The sequence below is a fragment of the Rhinolophus sinicus genome, linkage group LG01 (genome assembly GCF_036562045.2).
Source record: "Rhinolophus sinicus isolate RSC01 linkage group LG01, ASM3656204v1, whole genome shotgun sequence".
NCBI classification, from domain to species: domain Eukaryota; kingdom Metazoa; phylum Chordata; class Mammalia; order Chiroptera; family Rhinolophidae; genus Rhinolophus; species Rhinolophus sinicus.
In genome coordinates, this window is record NC_133751.1 from 164,736,544 (window position 1) to 164,762,592 (window position 26,049).

Consider the following 26,049-nt stretch of genomic DNA (forward strand, 5'->3'; position numbering starts at 1 on the left):
TCTTTTTTTTTTTTTGATGTGGGCATGTAATATGTAAATTTTTGGTCTTTCTTTTCCTTTTGGAGATTTAAATTATTATCTATTTCGGGATTCCCTTATATTGTATTTTCAAACCACTGCTTACCCAGCAGATTTTAACAAAAATGCTTTTGAATGAAATTTATTCAATAATATTGAAAAATTCTGAAATAACAGAATAACCAAAAACAACATAGCCTGAATTTTTGGGTTATCCATCTATAATTAATACCCATAAAAAGTATCAAGAAACTAATTAATATGTAGCAAAAAGGGGAAAACATGCTTCAAAAATTTTATACACAAACTGAAATATGACAGACACAATATATGTGGGTTTTAAGAAAAGGAAAAGAAAGGAAAGGAAGGCTGTTATCGGTTTTATTGAAGCCATGAGGCTTGCAGTGTAATGATAGAACCAGACAAAGTTACATTCTTAATATTCTAGTTCTTGGCTTATTACCTTTGGCTCAGTAACTATAGACTTATTCCTGATACCTTATTTATTTTTTAAATACCTCTGTTTTATGAATTATCTGGATTTTCAACTTTTTGTTTTATAGTTCTCTAAACACCAATATCCTACTTGCTAAGTTTCCCTTTGAGTTTTTTTCGGTTTGATTATTTGGTTTTGTTATTTTGTTTAAGCATAAATATCTGAATAAAATACATAACTGAAATGGAAATTTAAAATTCTTCATGGAATATAATTGGTATGTTTATGCCACAATATAATGAGTCAAAGAACAATTCTATTTTAAATGAATTTGCATGGTTTTGATAACATTTGGGGAAATGGATCTTTGATTTATGCTTTAATTCAGACAAGCAGCAAAGGATTTTATGTATAAAATATTTTTTTCAATATGCTTAATTGCTACAATTGAAATTTCTTTTATTTCCCTAAAGAATTGCTTCCATATCATGAAGAAATGACTCTCTCAAAGGAAAAACATTTATTACACCTGAGTCTTCCTGGTCCCAATTGTACCACATGCTGCTTAATAATTTGCAATGATTTAGGAAGATTGCCATAACCACTCAATTAAATAATGGCTTTGGATGCAACCTATGGTACGAGGCACATCCTTAGTAGACATTTAGAACTGTCTTGTTAATTAGACAGAATCCAGCAACCACTGTGTTCTGAGTATCTCCCAGACAGAAGACAACCTTCCTGGAGGATTGAAAGTAGTCACTTGTTTTTGTTGTTGTTGTTTTTTGGTTTTTGGCCCAACTAAGCAAATGCAGCATTGCCACAGAGTGGAAACGGAGCCAGGGGGAGAAAGGAGTAGATGAAGCTTTAAGAAATCTCGTTTCTAATTCTGGCTCTGGTATTTTTTAGTTTTTGATCCTTGAGTAATAATACTCTCTGAGCTTCAGTTTCCTCCTCTATATGGAAAGTGAGGTATAGCTGATAATATCTTAGGCATTTTCCTAATTAATGGCACATCCCTATGTAATTTATGTTAAAGGTAGAAAATGTTTTGCAAAATGTTACCGGGTATTTATGAAAAGTTTCAATGGCTTATTTCCATGAAGCATCCAGAAGCAACATAATGAAACATCAGTCAAATACTAAGACAGGATAACTAATTTAAAATTTGTAATTATTTCTGGGCCAATGATATAGAATTGCCACACAATGTACTAGCAGTGGTTTTATGGCCAGAATCAATCTTCCTTTGGGGAAAATAGACACATGTCCCTATATCTAGGTAATGAGATTTGAAGGATAAAGGAAAATGAATGAGTTCTAAAGACAAATTTTGCCAAATTCATAATTACAGCTTGGACCAGACCTATAGTATTAATGTTTGAAATAAGGCCCTCTGGTCAATATTTTAGACTATGGAAACTAAGTAGGCTATATTCAACAAGCAGCATATATATAGTTCTCTAAATAAATGAATTCTCTTGGTACGTAATTAGAACAGAATTAAAGTGAACACTTTCATTTTTAGCTTCTTTTCTAACTATATCATCTTAATAATAATCCACTTGTGAAATTCAGTGTGTAATACTCATTATCTTTTTTAAACGTCATAGCTCTGTGTAAATGAAATAAATGAGTATTAATTTAGATAGACCATAATGTCTAGGGAAGTCTGACTGTATAATTCTCTTTGCATAATACCTACTATACAGCACAATAGAAATTTGAAATGCTATGCAGTGCTTTCTAGTACAGTGCAAAGATCACAAATTTTGGAGTTGGCATATCTAGTTTGTCCTCAGATAATTTCTGACTGATAATGGACAAACCAGTTAGAGTTTCTGAAACGTTTTCCTTATTTATAAAAATAAGCATAATAATATTATCCAGGGTCTTTTTGAAATGCAATGACTTAACTCATTTATTTTCAGGTTGTATCTATACACATTCACTCAAGTAAATTATTATTCTCGTATCCCTAGACATTTCTTAAGAACAAGGACACTTGCCAGAAGGGAAGGGGATACAGGAGGAGTGGAAGGACAAGGACAGCATTTTGCAGTTTTTCAAAATATGACATGTGCACCGTATCTCTTTAAAAGTGAAAGCACTAATAATATCTATCTCACAACATGTGTGAATATTAATTGAATGTCATAAGTGCTTTGAGTTTTTTCTTTATAATTTCTAAAGTAGAAATAGTTTGTTTTACTTGATTTTAAAGGATATCTACCATTATAATTTTCATGAATATTTTTCAAAAGTTTTCTATGCCTAGATAAAGAGAAAAATTTTCCAAAACAATGGGATTGTACATGTAAAATATGTGAAATATGATTTTTTACCTAATAATATAAATTACAGAACTCCTATTTCAAATACAGATTTACTACATATTTTGAATTATTGAATAGTGTTTCATTATATGAATGTATCACAATTGAAGCAATTCCCAATCGTTTGACATGATCTTGCTTATAAGAGCAAAAAAAATTGGAAGCTGTAATCAGCTTCCCTGTACACAAATATTTGTACACTTGTCTGAGTGCTTCTTCAAGATACATTAGTCAGCAGATATCCCCTGTATATCCCCTTTGATATATGGTGCCAAAAGCCAATGTATTAGTTATCTATTACTGCATTAAAAATCACCCCAAAATTTGAGTGACTTGAAATAATAATCATTTATTATTTCCTATGGTCCCTATGGGTGAGAAATTCACATCAGGGACATCTTGCCTATGCTCTGTGTTACTGGATCTCAGCTGGAATACGGGAAGTCTAAGAGCTGGAGTCATCTGGAGGCTTGCCTATTCACTCGCATTTCTAGTTGTCTAGAAATTTCTAGTGGTTGATGCTGGCATCAACTCAGGGCCTAGCTTCCTCGCATGATGGTGGGGCTGCATTTCAAGAGAAAGTATCATATATATGATATCATGTATACTATATATTGTATATAAGTAGCCTATATATATATATAATATATATATGGCATAAACCCCATCTCTAGATGGAGGAGTGTTGATGTCACATTTGTAAGAAAAACATGTGGAATGGGTTATATATTGCTACTCTTGTCTTTGGAAAACACTATCTAACCGAGCTAGTATTAGGACTTTTGATATGCATCACCAAAGTGACCTCCATCGATAATATAAAATTTGAGTAATATCTTTGCCTATCTGATGATATGGAAAATGTAATTTCACTATCATTTTAGTTTTTTTATAATTAAATATACTAAACATCATTTTGCAAATTGTCTGTCATTTATATTTTTCATGATTTTTAAAAATTTAACATAAACTTTAGGTTTCTATGGATGTATTCATTTGTGTGATAGTGATTTATAAAACATCATATGCTATATTAAGAATATAATCCTTTGTCAGTTTTGTTGAAAATATTTTTCCCAGTGAGTCATTTTTTTTACTCTTTGATGGCATTATTTACTCTTTATAAACTCCTCCTCTCTTCCCCTACGGGGACTTTTTGCATTGTTTTAGATTCTTTAAAATATGGCTAAAAATAGTGTTTTCCCTTAAGTGTATTCTATATCTTATATGACATGCTTAGTTATACTTCCTTACCCCAGAATTACGTTTTTTTACTTGTATGCTAATTTATTTGTTTATAAATTACATCAAAATAAATTGCATATGGATTTAAGACAGGATCTAACATTTTTCCAGGTTTTTATCTATTCAGTTTTGTTTGTTGAAACAGTTAAACTAGCAACAACTTTTAAAAGTAGCAACACCCAAGGAAAATGAAGAAGGAATCCCAGGATAATTATGTTCTTTTGAATAATCTATGCCAGCTCTACAGATTAGAAATGTGACATTGATCATTTATTAATTCCCATATATGCTTGAGTCTCTTTCTGGACTCTTTATCATTGATCTCTATTGCAATTCATTATCACATTGTTTTAGTTATTAGAGTTTTAAAAAGACACTTTAATATCTGGAAAGCTCCCTTTCTGTCCAAATGCTTTGCAATCCATACATCAGCATGCTTTGAAGAGCTGTTCAATACTCCTTCCCTAACTCTTCTTTCTCCCTGGTGATCTTACTAGGGCTTTAAGCACCTTTCATAATGACAACCTCCCTATTCATATCTCTGGTCTAAGCCTCTCCTGTGAACTCCAAACCAGTTATTCCCTGGGATGTCCAACAGGCCTCTTTGTTTCAACGGGTCCGAACTAAACCCTTGAATTTCTTTTTTATTCCTCTTCAGATCTTCTCTTTCCCAAGTGTTCTTCATCCACTATAGTATTCTACCACTACTCAGGTAATATCATGAAGGGCAGATTTAATATTGTGGTAACCAATCACTATATCAGTGTAGAAATGGTTGAATTTTTCTAACATACCAATTAAAATAGGAAAGGTGACTTTTGGGGGACAAAAATCTATACTGAATCTAGAGTGTCAAAATTTTTGTCTGATTTGACATGTGAACAAGGGATGCTAAAAAAAAAAAATAAAGGTGCGTCAAGGACCCTTGGTCCCATGGAGTATTTCAGGAGGTTATTTTTGTATTTATAGCAGAGGAGCTGGTTTCTTCAGTTTCACTCTCAAGGCTATTGTGGTTTCTTGCTAGTTTCTGGGGGCCAAACAGTGTTAGAAAGTTTGCCCACAAGCAATGAATGTACTATCACATTTCAACATTTCTCAGAGTATTTTTCTTGAAAATACTTGATGTATTTTCTTATATATTATAAATATGTGGTTGTGCTTTGGAAAAAATGATCAAAATAGTCCTGAAGAAGAGCATACCAAGTAGAGAGGAATTACAGACTTTAATAAGAAGTAAAGTTAACATTAAAAAGAGGAAGTTCTATATATATATATTTTTTACTATTGTTAGGTTAATAGTTTAAAATGGCAACTCTAATAAGAATAGATAATCAGTGGAACAATATAATACGACTTTGAGAAAAACTTTTAAAAATGCCATATTTGAAACAAATACCATAATTGCATACATTACTATTTGGTGGTTAATAGCAAAGAAATTATTTTGCATCTGGTGACCATCCTTGTGTTATTTAGTAAAAATAGTCACAAACAGCAACAAGTTTTATGAATAGTAATATCCAAAGAAAACAAGGAAGAGTTTTGTACTGATGAGCCTCCATTTGTCCCTCCAGATCCATTCTCTGCTCTTCTCCATGGTGCTTGCTCTGTGCCCGCAGGCTGACTTCCACGCCCTGCACCACCTGAGCTCTCCCACACTCTTACTTCCCCTTGGGTTCATCAGTGGGAAGGACCAGGTAGATAGGGTTCCGGGGAGAGAACAGGGTTCCTGGGGAAAAGGAAGGGAGGGAGATAGAAAGCCAACTAGAGAGACAGAGACATAGAGCGCATTTTGCTTTTCCAGAAACAACACAATGCAATACTAAAATGTTAGCAGTGATTCTCTACATGGCTTACTTTTCCCATTCTTTTGCTTTTCTGCTGTTTTTACAACGTACGATTTTATACATTGATTATGAATAATCTTTGAAATTAAAAACGTAAATTTTTGTGGTAAATGAACTATGTCTTGTGTCACATAGGGATCTGAAGTTATCTTCTGTATTTAAAGCATTATATGGAAATTAAATTTGTTATTATATCTGTCACTGACTTTCATTAACATTACTTAGATTTTCAGTTCACATTTATTCAACCCCAAATTCCTTTCATTTCATCAAAAAATACGTTGCCTGCCAATCCCATTCAATTAAATAGGTATGTAACTTAAAAAATAACTATAAGAAATATTAAAATATGTTTTTAAACTTCTGCTTGCAATAATTTCCAAAGTAAAATTTTAGTTGTAAAAGTAGAAACATATTTCAATAGTATCATAATTTGTGACTTATATTTGCTTATGAAATGCCAATCCTCAAAATAATTTTACTTTGACATATCAATTTTATAAATTAAGTACTTCAGGATAACTCTTTTCCAGAAAAGCAAAACTTTGCTGAAACATAATTTTTAAGTGAGCTGTATCTTTGTATTTTAGGTATGTATAAAAGGAGTACAAATAATTGAGCTTTTATCCATCCTTTTAATCTTTGCAATTTGTATTCTCTTGCATAAGGGCCCCAAAGGACTGTTTAGTTAATTAAATAAGCAATGAACTTTCAAAACACCAGTGGAATACACAGACGTAATTTAATTACCAAAATTGAAGAGTCCATTCTTTTCTTTATACCAAATTACAAAGTAAAACTAGACCTTAAGTCATGAATTTTAATTTTTTAAAATTTCATTTATATTCCCTTCTTTTCACTTAATATTTCTTCTCAGAAACCACTCCTACTTAAAAAACTAAATTAATTGTAGATTAGTAAAGTCTGCATTTATAGAACTAAAATTAATGACCTAAAATGGCATGGTAATTCAGAATAGCACCCCTAAGATTTGTACCTTGTGTCTGACCGCAGAAAGACATGTAATGTGTAATTATAGCCAGAATTCTCCAACCCAAATGTGCTTGTTAACTTTGTTTATCCAGTCATACCACATGCCACACAGCTGCAAACTATTTAGAGAAGGTTTACTAGACACTGCTCTGTCTAGGAATTTTTTCTTTCTTTCCGATTTTCTGCCTCATATCACACTAGGGATAATTTAATGTGACTACATTAAGTGTTTTCTGAACCGCTGCTATTTCTAAATAGTTCTGATGTCTTTGGGGGGCATACTTTTTTCAGAAGCCAGATTTCCTTGAAAGGGATTCTGGTTCAATTAATTAACTTAGTATATTGAGCATGTAAGTTGATACTAACAACCACAATTATTATTTTATCCAACAATGGCCTAGGTGCTGGTGCTGAAGCACCAAATACGACACATAGATGACTGTTTATATGGAGAGCACATTTAAGGGGAGACCTCAAACCAATAAATAACCAATTAATTAAAGGAGAACATTCCAGAAAGAAACGATAAGCACATAAAGAATGGCTGGGTGACACTTTCCTAGAAGTCATTTTTCAGGTCTATTTCCGAAACAAGCTACAAGAGCATAATTTATATCACGAGGTAGCCAATCTGTATTTCTATCTTACCCTCTTGGCCTTGTGGAGACTTTAGAGAGAGAAATAAAGGATGGGGAATCAACAAAACTGTGGGGGTGGGGAGACAAAGCAATGAAAAGGTACAGGGATGATTGGTGACAATAAAATAGCCAGTGAGCACCGAGACAAAAGTGGCTGGGACATAAAGTGTGGTGGGCATCTTGAGCTGCCATCACGGTTGCAAATGCTCTGGGCTTACAGAGCTGGAAGTCATCTTTGGTTATTTACTTGAACCCTCCTGTCTTACAGATAGAGTGACCAGCACCTGGAGAGTGATGAGGCCCATCCAAGTCATCATTAGAGACATAGAACCAGAACTACAAGTTAGCCTTCCTGGTGTGTTTAGCTTACATCTCTACCAATATTTGCTTTCATCTGGGCTAATTGTGATATGGGCACTGAAAAATATGACTCCTGAGCTAGAATCAAGAAGTGATAGTGTGGGATTTAAGTATCCACAAAATTAAGTATTCACGAAATGTATTATGTGGCAAGTAATGTGTCTGTGGGTCAGAACATCCTGCAAAGTATTAATGAGACTGGCTCATGGAGCCTCTTCTGATGGACTTATGGAGGAATGCAGCCCCTGTTCATTTTCCCCAAAACCATGAACAAAAGCAGCTTGATAATTTAAAAGATAAAGGAACTTCTGTTCTGTTGAAAGAGAGGTGCTTGAAAAGCCCCAAACTAGAGACAAAGAAAAAATAGAGCTAGGACGATTAGCTCCTTAGTTATTTAGAAGTAATTCTAGTGAAGATTAAAAAACACCGTGGTCTGGTCGGTAGTTAAACCCCATGATATATAATTTTAGCAGTCATCAAGGAGACAGCCAATGGTGAGGTATAATTATGGAAATGCTGACACAGCATAACACAGTGGAAACCAAATTAATTTTCAACATGCATACCCAAGACCTAATAAGAAACTTCCGTTGATGATGGGAAAATAATTGGGAAATAAAAAAGTGAGTATGTGAGTAAATATAGAAAATGAACTGAATTCTCCTTATTCTGTCTCTGCTCTTTCCACTAGCTCTTTGTCCCTTAATCTGAGGAAATAACAGCATCAGGAGACTCTTCCCACCGAGTCCTCTGAATGAAGGTAAGAATCTGGACTAATGTGTCAAGGAACTTTTTAAATCAACCTGCTTCTGCTGACATGAGGAGAAAGTTAATTAATAAGAAAAATACCTAAATGTATGTTTTTGAAGTTGTTATTTTTAAAAAAGCATTAAATAATAACAATAACTCTGAATTTGCCATGGACCCAGTTAAAGGCCCAGGAAAACTATAAAATCACACCTGAGAATAGAGCTGAGAGATGGCAGATGCCTTGAGATCCTTTAGACACAAAAATGGAGCAAGAAAAAAGAGCAAGTTGTTTAGCATTTGGAAGTCAGAAGTTCACATCACATCTCGCAGACTGCTGTTGGAAGGCATTAAATTTCTATTGGCTATAATGTCTGTATTCACTAAAAGCCTATAATCCTTTCATTATCAGAAGGAATAAGTGATAGTGAACACTTTGTCAGATAAAAGGTACCATGTGCAGGCTCAACAAACAGCAGAAGCAATAGATATACTTTGTATTAGATCTCATTTCAGCTCTATGTAACAGAAGTTTCAGAAAAGAGGAGAAAGAAAAACAAAGCTATACATGAGCAATGGTAAATGGGATTCTCTATCATTGTTTCCCAGTCTTGGCCATGGTGTTCTTTATCTATTATTAATTATCTTCTGCTACTTAACAAATTACCCCCAAATTTCGCATCTTAACAATAAACATGTATTATCTCACACAGTTTCGATGGGTCAGAAATTCAAAAGTGGCTTAGCTAAGGTGGTCTGGCCCTGGGTGCCAGACAGGTTGAAGTCAAGAGGTTGGCTCACTCACATGACTGTAGACAGAAGGACTTAGTTCCTTGCTGGCAGTTAGCAGGAGGCCTCAGTCATTCAGCAAATGGGACTCTCCGTAGGGCTGCTTTTCATGGCAAGTCAGTTGACTCCGCTCAGAACAAATGATCCAAGGTCAAAGTGAAGTCTCAATGAATTTTGCTCTAGCTTTGGAAGTCACACGCTTTCATTTTCACAACAGTCTGTTGGTTACAAGACCCTATTGGTTACATGTCAGCCTTACTCAATATGCGAGGGGAATTTACAAGGACATGCATACCAGGAGTTGAGGACCGCTGGAACCACATCAAAAATTTTGCCTTTTCTACCACATGCCACCCACTTACACAATTACTTCTTTAACTTGTTTCTTTACATGAACATTTTAAACAAATCCATCTTAAGCAATAGTATCTATGAAATCATGGATTTGATGTGGTCTTTATATTTATCTTAATAAATATTTTCCAAATAAAAATATGACTATTAAAACAAAATGTTTTGTTTTTTTTCTTGTATCTCCTAATAACAACTCAAGCATCACTAGTGTTATATGTACTCCCCTTTGGAAAGCACCACTAGGCACAAACTTGAGCTGGTCCTGCTTGAAGGAGACTCTTATAAGTCTAGTGTAAGTGAGGAGGCATTCGTTTCATGTGATATTCTCACACTAAATTCTCTAGACGTCTAAGATTATAATCCTCAAGGGGTAGACTACAGTGCTATCACAAAGTCCATTTGCTACAGTGGTTATAACTGTCACTTGCCAGCTATCGTTTATAATTACTTAAAATAGAAACAGTTTAAAGAATTGAACGATAAGGGTAAAGCAGATTGTTCTCAGGACATAAAACTAAACTCACCTTATTATGTATTGTTACACTGCTGTCCACTGTCATCACCAAAGGCTATAAAGCAATTTTAACTGTTCCCTGGAATGTCACCAGCAATAAGTGTTTTTGCTTTACTGTTCTGTTGAACTGAATGTAATAGTTATATTTTAGAACCCTTACAGCTGGGAAATCTAGAAATGCCTTCTGGTGTTTATGAATTCATTAAAATATTTGGTTTGTGTAACCTTGGTGTTACCTTAAGTATGGTTGGGGAAATCATGTCATAATTACTGAGTTTTATTAGCAACTACCCTTTTTAATCATAAAATTCAATGTTCTGAAACCTAGAGCCTGTTCTGTCCCATGCTGGTGACTTTATCTCTTTCCTTGGTGCCATGTCTATGAGCTCTCATCATGCTTTCCTGAGGGTGCTGTATTTACTGGTGTCCTTCATAACCAAAGGTGACAATATGGACAATGTAAGAGTGTGGCTGATGGAAAGAATATGCTGAGTTCACAGAGCAACTCCCATCCTTCAGCCTGCAAAGCCTATGACCATTTGCAGGATCAAGAGTTTGATTTTTACCATTATCTGTCAGCTTTATGGTTCGGCTTCATTTGAGAAGAAAATCTTTTATTTTAATTCTAAATTCTTACCTGAATTAATATGATCATTACATTCTTAATTAAGTTTTCTTCATCATTCTGTTTCATAAAACGGGGAACTGTGGGGAGCTATAAAGCAGTATGTGCATCCAACACACCAAAGCCATTATTGTTCTGAGTATTTCCTCTCCCTTTGTCAGTTGCCTTTTATTAACAAATTTAACTATCACAAATAAATGTTAGATAACTTAAAATTATATATGCCCAGCGTCTGCTTCATTAAGACTAGGGAGAGAAACATGAGCCTGGATTATTCTGGAGACAGTTAATATCTGGCCTCTGTTATACCATTTGTGACTTTTGTAGATTTGAAGATGATTTATACAGTTATTATTTTCCTCTTCCTTTACAACCAGATAGGAAATACAGTGTGTCTTCACAATCAAAACTCATTAAAGCCAAAGTAAATAAAAAGAGATGTATTGTAAGGCGTAAAGGACTGTTGTGCAGGTATCTAAGAAAAAGAGTTCCAGTAGATGTGGAACTGAAAGTGCATTGGAAGGTCATGCCAGGGCTGTCCTTGCTAGCTCTCAAACATCACGTGCTTTCTATCCCTGTTCCTTTCTTTGCTTCTCCACTCTCAAGCACACTCCTCTGCTTACCACTGGTTGCCCAGCTTTTACACTACCTGAGTATTTCAATGTCAACTGTCATCTACCAAATATCTCTATATGCCTCTATTCAAATTAGAGAAAGAGAAAGAGATCTGAATGTTATTTATACCTTTCCTGTGTAGATTCTAAGGAAGATGATATTAACAAGAGTCCCTGGTTTACTGAATGGACTGAGGAATATGGAAATATAAGATTATCCAAAGAGAGATTTTTAAATTGCTCTGGGAGAGAGAAAGAAAAGTTGAGAGATGAATTGTCTTGGTACCCAGTAAGAAATGAAATGAGTTGCTGAGAGGGACATACATGTTTAATCAGGACTTTTGTTATATTTTGTTGTATGTTATATGATATCATTCTGTTTTTGGTTTCCCATTCACGTCTTCTGTAATATCTATTTTTGTTAAGCTTTGTATGGTCAAGAATACCTTCTGAGAATTGTGATCAAGTTTTCAGTCAAAGTGAATGAGGTTGAGAGCAGAGAGGCTCCACTCAGCATTGCAGTCGTACTTGTGGGGCAGAAAAGGAATCCAGACTCCTTAGCTTCCCTACTCAGTTTCCCATGATTTAGCACCTATCTTCTTTTCCAGATTTATTTCCCAGAAGTGATCCTTGCATGCCCACAGTCCAGCTAGAATGAACTGGTTGCTAGATTCCTCCCTTTTTTCATACTTCTGTGATTTTTCATATTATTCTACCTCCTCATCAAACTTCATTTCAGCAATTCCAAAAGCTACTCTACATCAAGACCCAACCCAAATGCTACTTTCTCCAGCCAAAATTAACCTCTCCTTCTTCTTAGCTCTTATAGCACTTGGTTTAGTACTCATCTAATACCTCTATCACCTTGTGCCTTGCACTAAACATACTGATTGTATGCTTTATCTACAGAACAGAAGCAACATCTAATCGCTCAGATTCCCCACAGAGGCCAGACAGTGCGTGGCAGATATGAGCCCTCAGTAAATGTTTCTGGAATTGAAATAAAAAGGTCAATAACTTAATTGACTCTGTGGTTTATACAGGACGTGTTCTATCCAAACTTTCACAGTGCGATACTAGAAAATAGTAGGCTAAAACGTGTGCACTTAAAAAACTCATTTTCATGATGAAGACATGTTGACTTCTTGTGGATAAAGTAATGAGATTTCATGTACCTGCCACATAGTCTGTCCTGAAGATAAATAAGATAAATGGGAAAATAAACACACAAACATTTTGGGAAGTGAAAACATGCTATATAAATAAAAGATAGTGCTTATTTGTGCAGCTATGATATGGAGCAGGATCTCTATAACTTACTGTCTCTGTACTGTGGGTACGCATGATAGATCAGATTGATCTGAACCCTCCAAATCAGTGCTGCTCAAACCGTGAACCATGGATCTGTTCCAATCCGCAAACCGTTACTGGTCTATAATGAGATAAATGGAAACATGGGAGTAAGCATTAAAACCTTTCATAGAAATTTGACAGGATAATATAACTACTGAATTTAATAACAAAATGTGGCTTATGTGTATATGCCTGTTTTATTAATTTCATTTTGCCAGTAATTGATTTTCATTGTTGTACAATAGAATTGACCACAACCGATTACAAACAAAAACAAAGCATCCGAAGCATAATTTAAGAAGCACTGATGCAAGTAATTCTCTCCAGAATGGAAGATACACTGTATACATGGCATTGTTGGAAGTTAGGGGAACATACATTTGTAGATATTATGAAATACTAGTATAACAAAATGTCAACAACAGTTAGTATAAACATCCACAAAAGTCAATATAACAATGATATAGTGAATGCAGTAAGAAAAAAGCATCTGAAAGTTCTAGATGATAGTATTCATTTTGATCAAGGTCTTTCTAAAACATTTTGTGCATCTTAAACAATCCTCTATGCAGATTTATCTCTCTAGTAAATGAGCTTGCATTCTGGAACTTCTAGAGAAAATAACACTCTCTTCTATTGTTCAATGAATTTGGGAGTTGTGTTTGCTAGTAGAAAACATCTATGTACCCATTTAGTTTACCATTAATAATGATTCCTTAGTCATCTGTTAGTCTTTTCCCCAGAAAACTATGAAAAAAATCTTTCACAAAGTCAATAAGCCAGTTTCTTCAAAATACAACTGAGCTTTGAAAATCTTTTGCTTTTCAACAAATTTTGCACTGGCACCTTATGGAAAATCTTCTTCATGTGGGTCAGGATGATAATTTGAGAAAATAATATGAGATTCTCATTGTCAGAGCATCTTGATTTTCCAGATTACCAAGATAATACATTTCACAGGGGTTTAGAATACATTCTATAGATTTCTCATACTATTGAAAATAACATTGGCAGTGTCTTCAAATTTAATATTCATGAAGCATGTTGTGGATTTTGATTGGAGGAAACCTGGATTCATTATTTTGATGAATCATGAGGCAGGGGCTGGATTGGATGTTGGGTTTTATGTTGTGCCTGATGTAATGGGGTTGCTCTGAAACACTTCCTCATGCTTGGGAGTCAGAGTCCTTGACGCTACATCAATCTAGGCAAAGCAAGAGGGTTTTTGATCCATTTATAATGTAATTTTAACTTCCTGAGATTTCATTTTGGTTTTCTTTCCTTCCCTTGCTCAACAAATCTGGCCCTAGGCTGCTCAGGTCCCATGTGAACTGAAATCGGAAACCTCGACAAGCCCTGTCTTACAGGGCTCTGGGCCCACACTCCATCATTACCTCTTTCCTCCTACTTTTCAGACTCAAATTATCTTTACTCATTTTGCAAAATAGGCTATAATTTTTTCAGTTTTTTTTTAAAAAGGAACTGAAATGTTTTATACAGCTCATGACACTAAAGAGAAAATCAGTTTCCTGCTAGCCAAATTGATTCCTATAGTACATTAATATCCAAATCTGTTCTAAATGATGTGTATCTAAAATTACTTTTTACATAACTGTTTGTGGGGGTAGAGAAAGTCTAAGTTATACCCACCAGAAGTTCTGAAAGCTTTGTTAACTTTTAAAATTCTTTAGTTCAGTTAGCATAGGTTTAAATCCGAGGTTACAGTTTTAAAAAGGAAGAGATGACTTCTTCATTTTTCACCTTATCTTTGCCTCTTGACCTTACTCCTCAGTTATCCTTGATGGTTCTTCCCTGAATGTGTTTCCAGTCTGATTTTACTCAAGACTCTGATCTCAACCATGCTATACCCTTAATGCACTTTTTTCAGCCATGAGTTTGGCTGCAGCTGCTCCAGAACACTATCTCCACCTGTATTCCCTTGGCCCTGAGGATATTTCTAGGCTCCCCAATACATCAGTCCATCCCTCACCAGCCCTCCCATTCTCCTGCCTCTATCCTCCCTCCCAAAGACAGATTGATCCCTTCTGATCCTTGATTTTTGTCTCCACCTGCTGCTTAGATATAATGTTTTAATCTTCTCTTATCTTTTTCCCTGTCCTTGTCAAAAATTCAACATCTCTAAACACATAGTAGATAGTTCCATCTCCACCATCACCCAGTTCCTTTTCTTTTAAATGCATCTCCACTTCCACACCCAGTTATGGCTCCAAATGCCTGAGAGGAAAATCCAGGCACCTTGAAATACTATCAAGGAAACCGATTTCAATAGCGGCCAACCTTTCTCTGACTCCTTCCTATAGTTCTCTCTTGTCCTTGGTTAAATTGTGAGTCCTGTTTTGCTGACTATAGTAGTATTAATGACACTGCTTTACCTATACCTGACCACACACTAAAACTTAAGTAACCCTGGAAACTCATGCCCCAATGGGAGTAAGCGGAGAGTCAGGCAAGCTTGATGTGTCTTGATGCTTGTTGACAAAGTGCTTGACAGCATACCTCTATCGTCTCTGTTTATCTAGTTGTAAATTTTGAAAAGGTCCCAACTCAGAAACCTGAAATGCCATTTCTCACTGTGCTTACCATTGTCTGCCCTCTGGGTATGCTGTCTGCACCCTGCCCTGAATTGCACTCTGTCTGTTGGCATCCTATGTGAGTATTTCACTTGGCACCAGTAGCAGCTGCTCCCTATGGCAAAGCAGCTGTGAAAACTGATCAGCCAGGATTTTTCACTTGAATCAGTTTAAACTGAGCACAAAAGATGTGGCAGACATAACTAGACACGTTTTCTAGCCGTTTCTTTCACATTTGCCATCTTAGCCTTATGCTTGGAGCAGTGTGTTTGGGCTGTGGCTCCAGTGTTTGGAAGAATCCCAAAAGTCTCCTGTCACTGATAACACCCTTTTCCACATTAACCCTTCAAATCTCAATGATTTTTTAAAGAACAGATAGAATTGACTTCCCCAGCGTCTGGCTTCTCTCTCAATGGGTGACATTATAACACAGCTCATCTTTTTTGAAGTGAGCAATCTGTCAGTTTCAACACATCATTTGTTTTTCTCCCATATTTACATCTATAGCCAAAACTGATTCTTTTCACTTCCCTGCAGCTCTCAAAAGAATTAAGTCTTTCATCTCTCTACCTACTCACTTATCTATTTATTTAATATAGTCATTGCCTTAGCATCTGTGTTTTGAATGATTTCATACTCTTTCTTTTCTACTCACCCTGAACCTGTCCATTTGACTCTTCATTCTTTCAACCTCGTGGAGCCTCTCCTGCTTGCTTTCACTAGGCTATTCAAAACTGTCTTACTTCGCAGTTCCCTTCCTTTTCATCTGTCCCTGGGCCCCTGCATTAACATAATCCTTTTTGAGCCTTTATCTTATTATCTGCTTTTCATCACTACCATGTGTGGACCTCATTTCAGATTGAACTTCATCTCAGAGCTCTAGTCCTATATATAGATCACCTATACAGATTACAGCTGTCAAAGAAAGCAGAATTTGATCCTGTCTACAAGTCTCACCTTGACAAGCATCCTTGGGGAAGCCACTTCAGTATGATCACAAGGGTCTCTGATATCTATATGTACATTCTGCTTATACAGCGTGGGCCATGTTCTAAGTGCTCCATACATAGGCTCTCATTGAATTCTTACAATGCTAAGAGACATGGAGCATCATTACCCCATTCACAGCTTAAGAAATTGAGGCACTGAGGGATAAGTGACTTGCTGGTTACACAACTCGTCAGACAGAAACCAGGATTACCCGGCAGTTTACCGCCAGAGCCTGTGCTTTTTGCCACCATGCCCCAAAACAATGTTTCGATATCTAATGTTTCTGCTTTTCATCTCTTCGCCAGGTCCCATTAGCTTCTACATTGTCAGGCTCCTCATTCAGTCACATTCTGACAAACCAGAAGAAAAACAAGATTCTCTTTGTACTGAGAAAATCGTATGACTTCTTTAGCCACCACACTTCCTGTCTTTTCTTTGTAGAAATTGAACTCAATTCCTTTATCTCCATGGCTTTCCCCCAGACTACTTGATTTCAACCCACGTTATCAAATGTAGATAGATGTTCGTAATCCTCTTACTGACATTTCCTGTCATGAGATACAGCTTCACAAAGCACAGGCTCCTCCAAGGATGCTCATAACCCTGATCTGAGGTCCCGACTCTTGAGAGTCTAGAATGAAATTCCTTATTTTCCCCCTTCGAGTCATTTATTAACCATTACAAAGTTTAGGTCATTTTAGAGCACGAAGGACTATTTGTGATACCTTACCTTCTCGATCAAGGCTGAAATTCAAGCACATAATAAAGCAGACTCTTAACTAGAACAGCTGTTACGGTGGTAAAGGAAAGGAGACAGGAAATGGCATGAATTTAAGCATTTTAAATGGCTGAATAAAATGCTTAATTTTTCAAAAAGTGAACATTTGAACTTGAAAATGCGGTAGCAATATGTTGTGCAAAAGTTTAGTGGAATGAACTGAAAAGTCTTGGCCTGATGTCAAGCTACATGACTTCTCATTAAAGGGCAGGACCCTTCTTTGCTACCTTTCCTTTGTTTTTATGATGGGAGCATGATTCAGCTGGACATTGAAGTGTTAGCCTTGATTCCTCTTTTTCATCACCCATCCCCATTCCGATCCATCCATTTAAAAAAATAAAGTCTTTCTTTGGTTTACAAAGCCCAACACATGCTGGCTCCTGACTACTTCTCTGACTTTCTTCTCTCCCTCACGCACTGTACACTCTACACCCTGGACTGCTTTCCATTCCATGACCATTCTCAAGTCAGCTCTTTCCTCTGTTCAATATGCTTCCTTCCCTGATCTTTTCACAGCTCATCCTTTTCTTGTCCATAGAAGCCTGTCTGAACCATCCAGTCTAAAGGAATTGTCCAGTGAGTCTATCATATCACCTTATTTTTAATTGTCTGCATTGTACTAATTATAGTTATAAAATCTTAAATTGGGACTTTTTACCTAAGTTGTAGCTGAGTTCACAAAACAAGAGGTGAAAAATACTCCAGTATTCTGAAGTGAAGTGTTAGACTACCTATGCAGTACTTTTCAAGGAGATGAACGACTTGGTTTAACAACTCTTGGTTAACCTTCAACCAAATGGGGTGAAAGAGCTAAGAGAGATTTTGGACCTTCAAAATTAGTTTTTCAGAGGGAATTGATGATGTGCTATGAGCTGCTCCCCCAAAATACATACACTAAAGAGGAAAGGGGTGGGAGTTGCCTCCCTCCCTTTTCTGCTTCCCGGAGAGACTTTGATAAGACTGCTCAGTGATCTTGCTCTATGTCCCCCCTTGAATCATGGGCCACAGACTCCCAGCTAGAAATATCTAAAGGCAATAGACTAGCTGCTCTGAAAGATAAGCAGGAAGAAGAAGCCAAGTCAAGAATGGTCTGGACTCCCAGAATATATTACAATAAAGGACACATTGGGTGTTCCCTCTTGACCAGATTATGGCCACAAGAGAAAGCCCCAGGCTAGAGCCCTTTTAAGTCCTACCAAAGAGGGCAAATTTGATCCTAAGAGGAGCACCCCAAAGTTCCTACTCTCAACCAGCAAAGCTCTTTTCTGACAGTGATAGCCCCCGTGAAAATAATAATTAAGACACTTGATAGCACAGTTTTCCACACTTGCCTGATAATAAGACCTGCCCTGGTGGCTTGTTAGAAGTACAGAATCCTGGGCTTGCCTCCTGAAGCTGCTCGTTGATGACATCTGGATCAGTCCTACAAATCCATTCTTTTACACAGGGCCCAGGTTTGCAATTGTGGGAAATATTTGATGGAGAATCCCAGGGTAGGCGTGGTGCAGAAAAGCCGACCAAGGAAATTGTGCTTGAGTTGACACCCGATGAGAAAATATGGGGGAAGTGGATTCCAAGCAGAGAAAATGTCAAGGGCAGAGGCCCTGAACACAGTATTAAGTGCCTGGCTTCCAGGAGCAGAGCAAGCCAATAAATCACGGTTTCACCAAGTGGGAAAACCTTGGCCAAAGAAGGTCAGAGGGGAGGGCAGGAGCGATGGAAGTTTTCTAAATCAGCAGGCAGCCATTGGATGGTTTTAAGTAGAAGAATGACGATGTGATAAACATTTCAAGAAGATCTATTTTAAAAAAGACTAGTCATCAAAATGAAAGTTGAGAATGTGCTTCAAAATTTTCTCAGATGATCTCTTTAAAATGCAGTTTCCTAGTCCCTATCCCAGATCTTCAGAACTAAGACCCAGACATCTGTATTTCTAATAAGCACCCCAGGGCTGAATAATACAGCCTCAAACTGAAAGCCCCATGAAAGTCTGGACTCTATTTTATTTACCACTGAATACCCAGTGGCTAGTATTGAAGTAATGAGGATATTACTTAAATCCTGAGAATCATGTGAAGTGTTCATAATAAATATATAAATGAATAACCAATACTTTGGTATTAAAATTAATGTGATTTGCTTTTTAAAAACAGATATTTTATAAACTAGCATAATAAGTAAAATTATTAGCAGTCATTACATATTTCAAATATTGCCTAAACAAATATACTACCATTTAAGCTAGTGCTTTAATCATTTTCATTAATCTATCAATGTTATATTCTGGTTCCTCCAATTTACCTAGATCTGATCAGCACATCTCTCATTACAAAAGACTATTGAGTAGTTGGTTGTTGCAGGTTATGAACAGTAACAAAGCAATGATGGTGCTTGAATAGTTTCAGTTGCTCAGCATCTACTGTTTGTTCTCATCTATAATCTGTAATGATTGAGGGGAAAACATGTATGAATCTAGGTAAAACCCCATAGTTGGAACATCAGCATTTCTTCTTGAATTTTTCTAAAATTCAGCTCATATAAATAGACACAGAGAGTTTCTACATTTATATTGTAGTATTTGTTGGTGATTGCAATTAGTATTTTTTCTTAAGATTAAAAAGAAATGCTATGAAATATAATAAAATCCATAAAACTTAGAAGAAAATACAAATAGTCAACTATTAAAATATGTTCTGGGTCATACAAAAGGAAAACATAGACATAGTCTTCATAAAGTAAGTAGGAGTAATGTATGAGAATCAGTATAATTTATAATTAAAAACTACCAAAATGTTATAAAATTCTTTGAGAACAGTATAGATTGGTTTATACAAAAATATGTCCAGTATTAATATACATCATTTCTACAGGTGATATATGAAATATTAAGCATAAATAGATCAGTTACAAACCCAATCCATATTGGGCAAATCTCATACTTAACTCACTTTATCTTTAGGGAAACACATAGTGGGGTTTTAATAAATGTTTCATGAATGACTGAATGGTTCTCACAGTTGCTTTATATCATGAAGATGATGAGATCAAATTCATGTTCATTAAGCTGAACATATCTGGGTGTTTTGTTTTGTTTTTTGTCACCAAGACACACTGTATCTTTATTTCCAGCCAGAAACCCACTGTATCCTTATTCCATCACTTAGGTTACTCATTGGTCACAAAAGAAAATGCTTCCAGTCCAATACAATCCTTCACAACTTTTCAACAAATGTTAATAATGTCACCTTCGTATACCAAGACCAGGATATGTATAAGTATATATATACATATATATGTATGTATGTATGTATGTAGGTATGTATGTATGTATATATATATATATACACACACACACAAACATGCAACACATACCTGTGTGTGTATATATGTGTGTGTATGTGTATAATGCCATATATGTGTGTATATCTATAAATTTAAAAGATGTGAATCAATATTATCATTATTATATAATAACTTATGCTTTCAAAGGGAAAAAAACTTAAGGCCTGTAATTATAGGCCTGATGCACACTATTGGATTTTGAGTGTGCTCCAAAGAGATCCTGCTGAAGAGCTAAATACATTTAAAGTTAATAAAACTAAAAGGTTTTTTGAAAAAAAATTACATTGAAACTTTTTACTCAACCACTTTATTCCACTTTCTGTCAAAGCTTATGTGCTTCCAAGGGAGTACAGTACTTTGTGCATTTTCTATTTTTAAATCATTCATTGTTCTAGTTAAATATTATGAGTGTATGCCAATTCCTAAAGAGTCATGCAGAGACAGTAGGTGCAATTGTGTTTTACTCAAAATAAATTCACGGTTAAAGCAAATATTTAACAACTGTCAAATACTGGATTGCATATAAAAAAACTAATCCTACATAGCTCTGGTAAATTAAAACTTCAAACCAAATCTTCCTTCTGTGCTTTATAATGAGAAAACCAAATGAGGAACTTTTCTGGGCAGCCTGGTTTAAAAAACCCACCTGTTTTCTCTTTTTTTAAAATATATTTTTGAAGTCGATACTTTCAAGTAAAGGATTTAAATGATTCAGAAAACCAAAACTGAATTGTAAAGAGTAACTCTCTCATGCTTAAATTATATTTGTGATACACTACAATTTGATAAATGGCTTATGAGGCATTAATTATAAATAATATTCACTGAAAAAAGTCAAGCTCAATCAATGCAAAGAAGACATTACCTGAGGAATGGCAACCCTCCTATGGATCACCCACCAAGGCTTATGTTTATATTTTCTCCACCTCGGCCACCCACCATCATGGTTTCATCCGGGACTTCGTCATTATTCCGAAGAGTTATACTGAAATATTAAATTCAGGCATTCAGGTCTCTGATCACCAATCCCACTCTATTAGCCCCAGCCCATCTGTCTTCAGTTTCTTAGGCACATGTAGTCTCTTGACTCTTATCTCTCTATCACTACCTTCCCCATCTAAATTAAAATCCATGCTCCATATTTCAAATACTCTCTTCCTACCTCTCAGCCCTCTTTTCCTATTGTCCTTTAGGCTGAGTAGTTGAAAAAATTCGAACTTAGATAGATCTAATTCTTCACCTTTTCTGAAAGAAAACCCACACTGCTCAGTGCTTTGGGAGAAATTTCATACAAACTTGAAGATTGGCACTAGCTTAATGGCGTGATTTTCAGCCTCAACTGTGTTCTCAAAGAGTTCTGACAATCTATTTTTTTCAAAGTATTTATAACCTCTCTTCTTCTTAAATCTCCAACCCCCTCGCTGACTTTCACTTTCATCAGGCCACCTTTCTTTAGCTTCACAAGGAAAAGAGAAGCGATCAAGTAGAATAGTCTCCATCTCCCATTCAGATTGCAGACTTTCCTGCGTGCCAACCATATGTTCCTTCTTCCCTCTATTGAACAGGGTCTCTTTGTCTAAAACTAGCCTTTCAATCAGGAGGAATCCCATTTCCTCTCACCTTTTTAGGAGACCATGCTGCCGTTGCTGTCTCCTTTTTTCTACTTTATCCTCAAAATCTGTTCCTATATTGCTTTATTTTCACAAATAATGAAATGATGAAGTTTTCCCAACATAAAAATTTTAAAAATATATAAAACCTCTCTGGTTTTATATATGTGGCCCCTACCCCTTCTCTGTTCACCCTTTAATAGTTAACTTTTTTTGAAAGAATACTCTAGTTGTGATTTCCTTTTCCTTACCTCCAATTTACTTTGATCCATCCGGAATCTGGCTTCTGTGTCCACCAAACCACCAAAAGGATTCTCACCGAAGTCACAAATGACCATCGTGTTTATCAAGATTCCAGCAGGAACAAGGTGGGACATTCAAGTTGAAATTATTTGAAGAGAATGTAATAGACTGTTAAGGGCTATTGAAAGTGTATAGTGAATCCTCAAGCACAATACTCCAAAGCTAATAAATGCCGGAAACTCTTTCCTGCCCTAGTCCAAAAGGGGCAAGCAGTGAGAGCTACCTGACAGGAACTGCAACTTAAATCAAGAAATGGATAGACTGCAGCAAATGCACAGAGAAGAAACTGAGGGAAAGTATTCCCATTCACTCTCCTCCCTTCTCTCCTTCTCATCTCCTTCCAGTACTCACCATTGGTGTCACTCAAACAGAAAGAAGGAAGCAATAGAGCTCACTGAGCCATCCATACTGGTCAAACTTCTGGGCATGGAGCAAGATGAAGGATGGGACAACGAGAAAATAGCCGATACTCGCTTATTGCTAAATTTATTGTGCAGCTTTGGGTCTTCTTCTTACTTGCGTTTTAGTAGCACTTAACAATGTTGGTCTCTTCTTGAAAGTCTCCTTTTTATGACCCTTTCATGCCATTGCAACTACTTATCTTCTGCCTCACCTTCTGCAGTGTCTATATCCTAAGCCTTTTTCAAAATGCTCATGCTCTCGAGGGCTATGGCTCTTCAAAGCCTGCTTTTCCTCTCATTGCCCCTTAGTGGCCTCATTCGTTCCTCATCCTTCAGTCACCACCTATAGCTTCATGATTCCCAAGACTATATTTTGAGCCCAGATCTTTCTCCTGAGTTTCAGACCTACTTCTTCATCTGTCTATACTGCATCTTTACTTAGAAGTCTTATAGATACCTCAATATTACCATGTCAAAAGCAAACCATCATATCTAACCTCAAATCCATTCCATTTGTGTTTCCTATTTTAGTAAATGATCCCATCATTCTTGCAATTGCCCAAAACAGAAACTTGTGATTCAACTTTGACTGACCACATTTACAATTAATTAGAATTCTTATCACTTTTATCTCAAGGATTTACATTTATCCTCACTGCCACTACTCAGGTCTAGGCCACCATAAACTCACTGGGTTCTAGAAGCAGCCTCTTTCCTGGTCCTCTGCCTCGTTTCTTGGCCCATTCAGCACCCTTCAGCCAGAGTGCATTTTCTATGACAAATATGCTCATTGTATTTTCCTTCTTTTATAATTTCCAATAGCTCCACATTTTTCTTAGAATAAAATCCAAATTTCTTACCTTGGCTCTTAGGATTTATCCTCTCCTGTCTTAGGCACCATTATACTACATTCCAACAAAGCAAAATTTATTTCAGTTAATTCAACAGACCATTCTCAGTCTCACCTCTGAACCTCCACACATTCTTTTCCTTCTTCTTGGTGCACTGCTTGCCCACTCTTCACCTGGATGATTCCTGCTTTGCCTACAGGCCTCAGTGTAAACGTCATTTCCTTTAAGAAGTCTTCTCTGATTATCCAAGCCTGGATATTGAGCAGCTCTTTTATCTTACAGTCAAACATGAAACTTGTTTGACTTGTGTGTATGTCCCTCTAGACTCCCAGTGATGTGTGCTCAAGAATTGTGTCTTTCATTTTTATTGGTGCATTCTAGCATCTAGCAGAGTTGAAAGTATTTTTTAATGAATGAATGATATTGCCTTTGAGGATATGAGGACAATTTTACAGAGTAGGAGTAAAGTATACAACTGACTTGGTTCAGAAATGCTGCCTCACCGGTGGCATTATAGTTCTGTCTGAAGTTTTGTATTTATTCTGAGGGCAGTGGTACGCCACAGAATATTCTTGAACAACGGAGTGATAGACAGACGTTGTATTTTAGAGAGAGTAATTTTCCTGCTGTGTGTGAGATAAACCAAAAGAGCGGAGAACCTGGAAGTTGGGAAAACAATTTTGAAGACTGAAGGAATTTGGGCAACATGTTATACTTGATAAGACTACAGAAAAAGATACAGCTATGAAAGCTGTTTGGAAAATCTAAAGAGCAACCTTTGGATATAAGGGCAAAGCAGAAGAAGTAAAACATGGTTCTGATCCTGGTAACTAAAAAAATACTTCTGTCATTTACCAGAATAGGGAAGTTGGAAAGGGAAATTGATTTGACAGAAACATAAAGAGAATTAGAGATTGCAATGGGGTCACAACATCTAAGTAGAAATATTCTAAGAATTGGGATGTAGGATGGGACTGAAATGTCTTCGTGCAAAGGAAAAATGCCTTTTTCTCACCCCATTACATATTCTGGCACCAAGAGAAGCACTCTAGGACCTGAGATCTTTCTGTGTGCTGCTGCCTAAATTCTGAGTCCTAGAAAAGACTGTTAATGATGGTGCACAGAGGACAGAGAGGTATAAACTGCATCATGCTTGTGTGTCCTCTCTCTGATCAGATGTATAGCTGAAGAGCAGTCAAGAAAATTCCAGCCTCTGCTTTTTCTACAATAAATCACCACCTAGGTGAAACACTGGTTTCCAATGAAAGCACTAGTTCACTGTGCCCTGCCTTTACTGATGCTTTTTAATTAATATTGAAAGTGCTTAACATGTGCAGAAAGTGTTCTTCAGTATTCAAATGTTGGGAGTGCGTGTACATGGATGTGATACATGTGACAAAGCATTTTATAAGTGACATCTTTAGGCTTTCTCCACATAAGAATGCAGTCATCACCTGAAAAAAGAATGCTCACTACTTGTAGGATTTTCAGGACATTTTTTCAAACATTGTAAAACTTATATTTATAAATCCTAAAACCTTTTTATTTTCCCTTGCAGCCATTCAAAGCGGTTTTGTAGACCTAGCTCTTTCCCTCCCCCTAAAATGTCCATGGCTTTTCAATTCTCCGTATTTGGCAGGTGCTTAAAGTGACGCTTTTCACTTATGCATATTTTCTTGGGCTCTTCTAAAAATCCCTCATCACTAGAAATGTCTCACTTACATCACTCAACTTCTCCAGCATCCTCTGTCATTTCTCCTTCAGTCCTTGGTTATCTAGCAAGTCGCCTCCAGACTCTTCCAATAGCTTTGTTGGGAAGAATCCTAAAAAAAACCAGACAGATCTTATATGTGGCCCCCATCTGGGCCTCTGTCTGTAGGCCATGCAATTATTTCCAAGAGCAGGGGTCACTTCAGCCAGCCACCTGTCCTCATGATGTGTTCAGGCATGACTAGAGTCCACCACGCCCCCACAATTCCAGGAGATACATATGAAACTCTCTATGTAGCCTCCTTGAAGCCTGTCTCACTTGACTTAAAGTAACAAAATACATCTCTCAACTGTGTCCTCAACAGAAAGAATCCAAGTACTCTGACACGTCTCTCTAAAGAATCCTCCTGGAAACCCCTTCTCCTCTTGTGAGCTTTCCAAGCTTCTTTAGGAGCTGCAATCAATCAGTGGTTAGCTCAGGGTACCAAAAACTCCCTCCTGAGCCATACAGCTGAAGCTGGTTGACAACTCGAGTGTGAGATGGGAGTACACTTGTCACCTCCAGTTTGGGCCTCAGCTAAAACCCAAACAGGAAGAGCCCCTT

At 36.4% G+C, this 26,049-nt stretch overlaps 1 protein-coding gene and 1 long non-coding RNA gene across 4 annotated transcripts in view; one reads left to right on the forward strand and one right to left on the reverse strand.

Moving 5' to 3' along the window:
• Positions 1–5,382: 5,382 nt before the first annotated feature.
• LOC109458853 (uncharacterized) lies at positions 5,383–24,534 on the reverse strand. Of its 3 annotated transcripts, XR_002139295.2 has the most exons (5): positions 21,811–21,918; positions 21,436–21,555; positions 12,837–12,948; positions 9,426–9,627; positions 5,383–5,764 (listed from the first exon to the last, which is right to left on the reverse strand). It is a non-coding gene; the product is annotated as an uncharacterized LOC109458853 (long non-coding RNA). The 3 variants fall into 3 exon arrangements; XR_012498361.1 differs by lacking the exons at positions 5,383–5,764; positions 21,811–21,918 and adding an exon at positions 22,432–24,534 and having other exon boundaries at positions 8,647–9,627; XR_012498359.1 differs by lacking the exon at positions 5,383–5,764 and having other exon boundaries at positions 8,647–9,627.
• The window catches only part of ITGA4 (integrin subunit alpha 4), a 142,895-nt gene continuing 125,414 nt past the window's right edge, over positions 8,569–26,049 (forward strand). The window contains exon 1 of the mRNA XM_074338800.1: positions 8,569–8,633. The gene's annotated coding sequence lies outside the window, so the exon portion shown is untranslated. The remainder of the gene's footprint in view (positions 8,634–26,049) is intronic.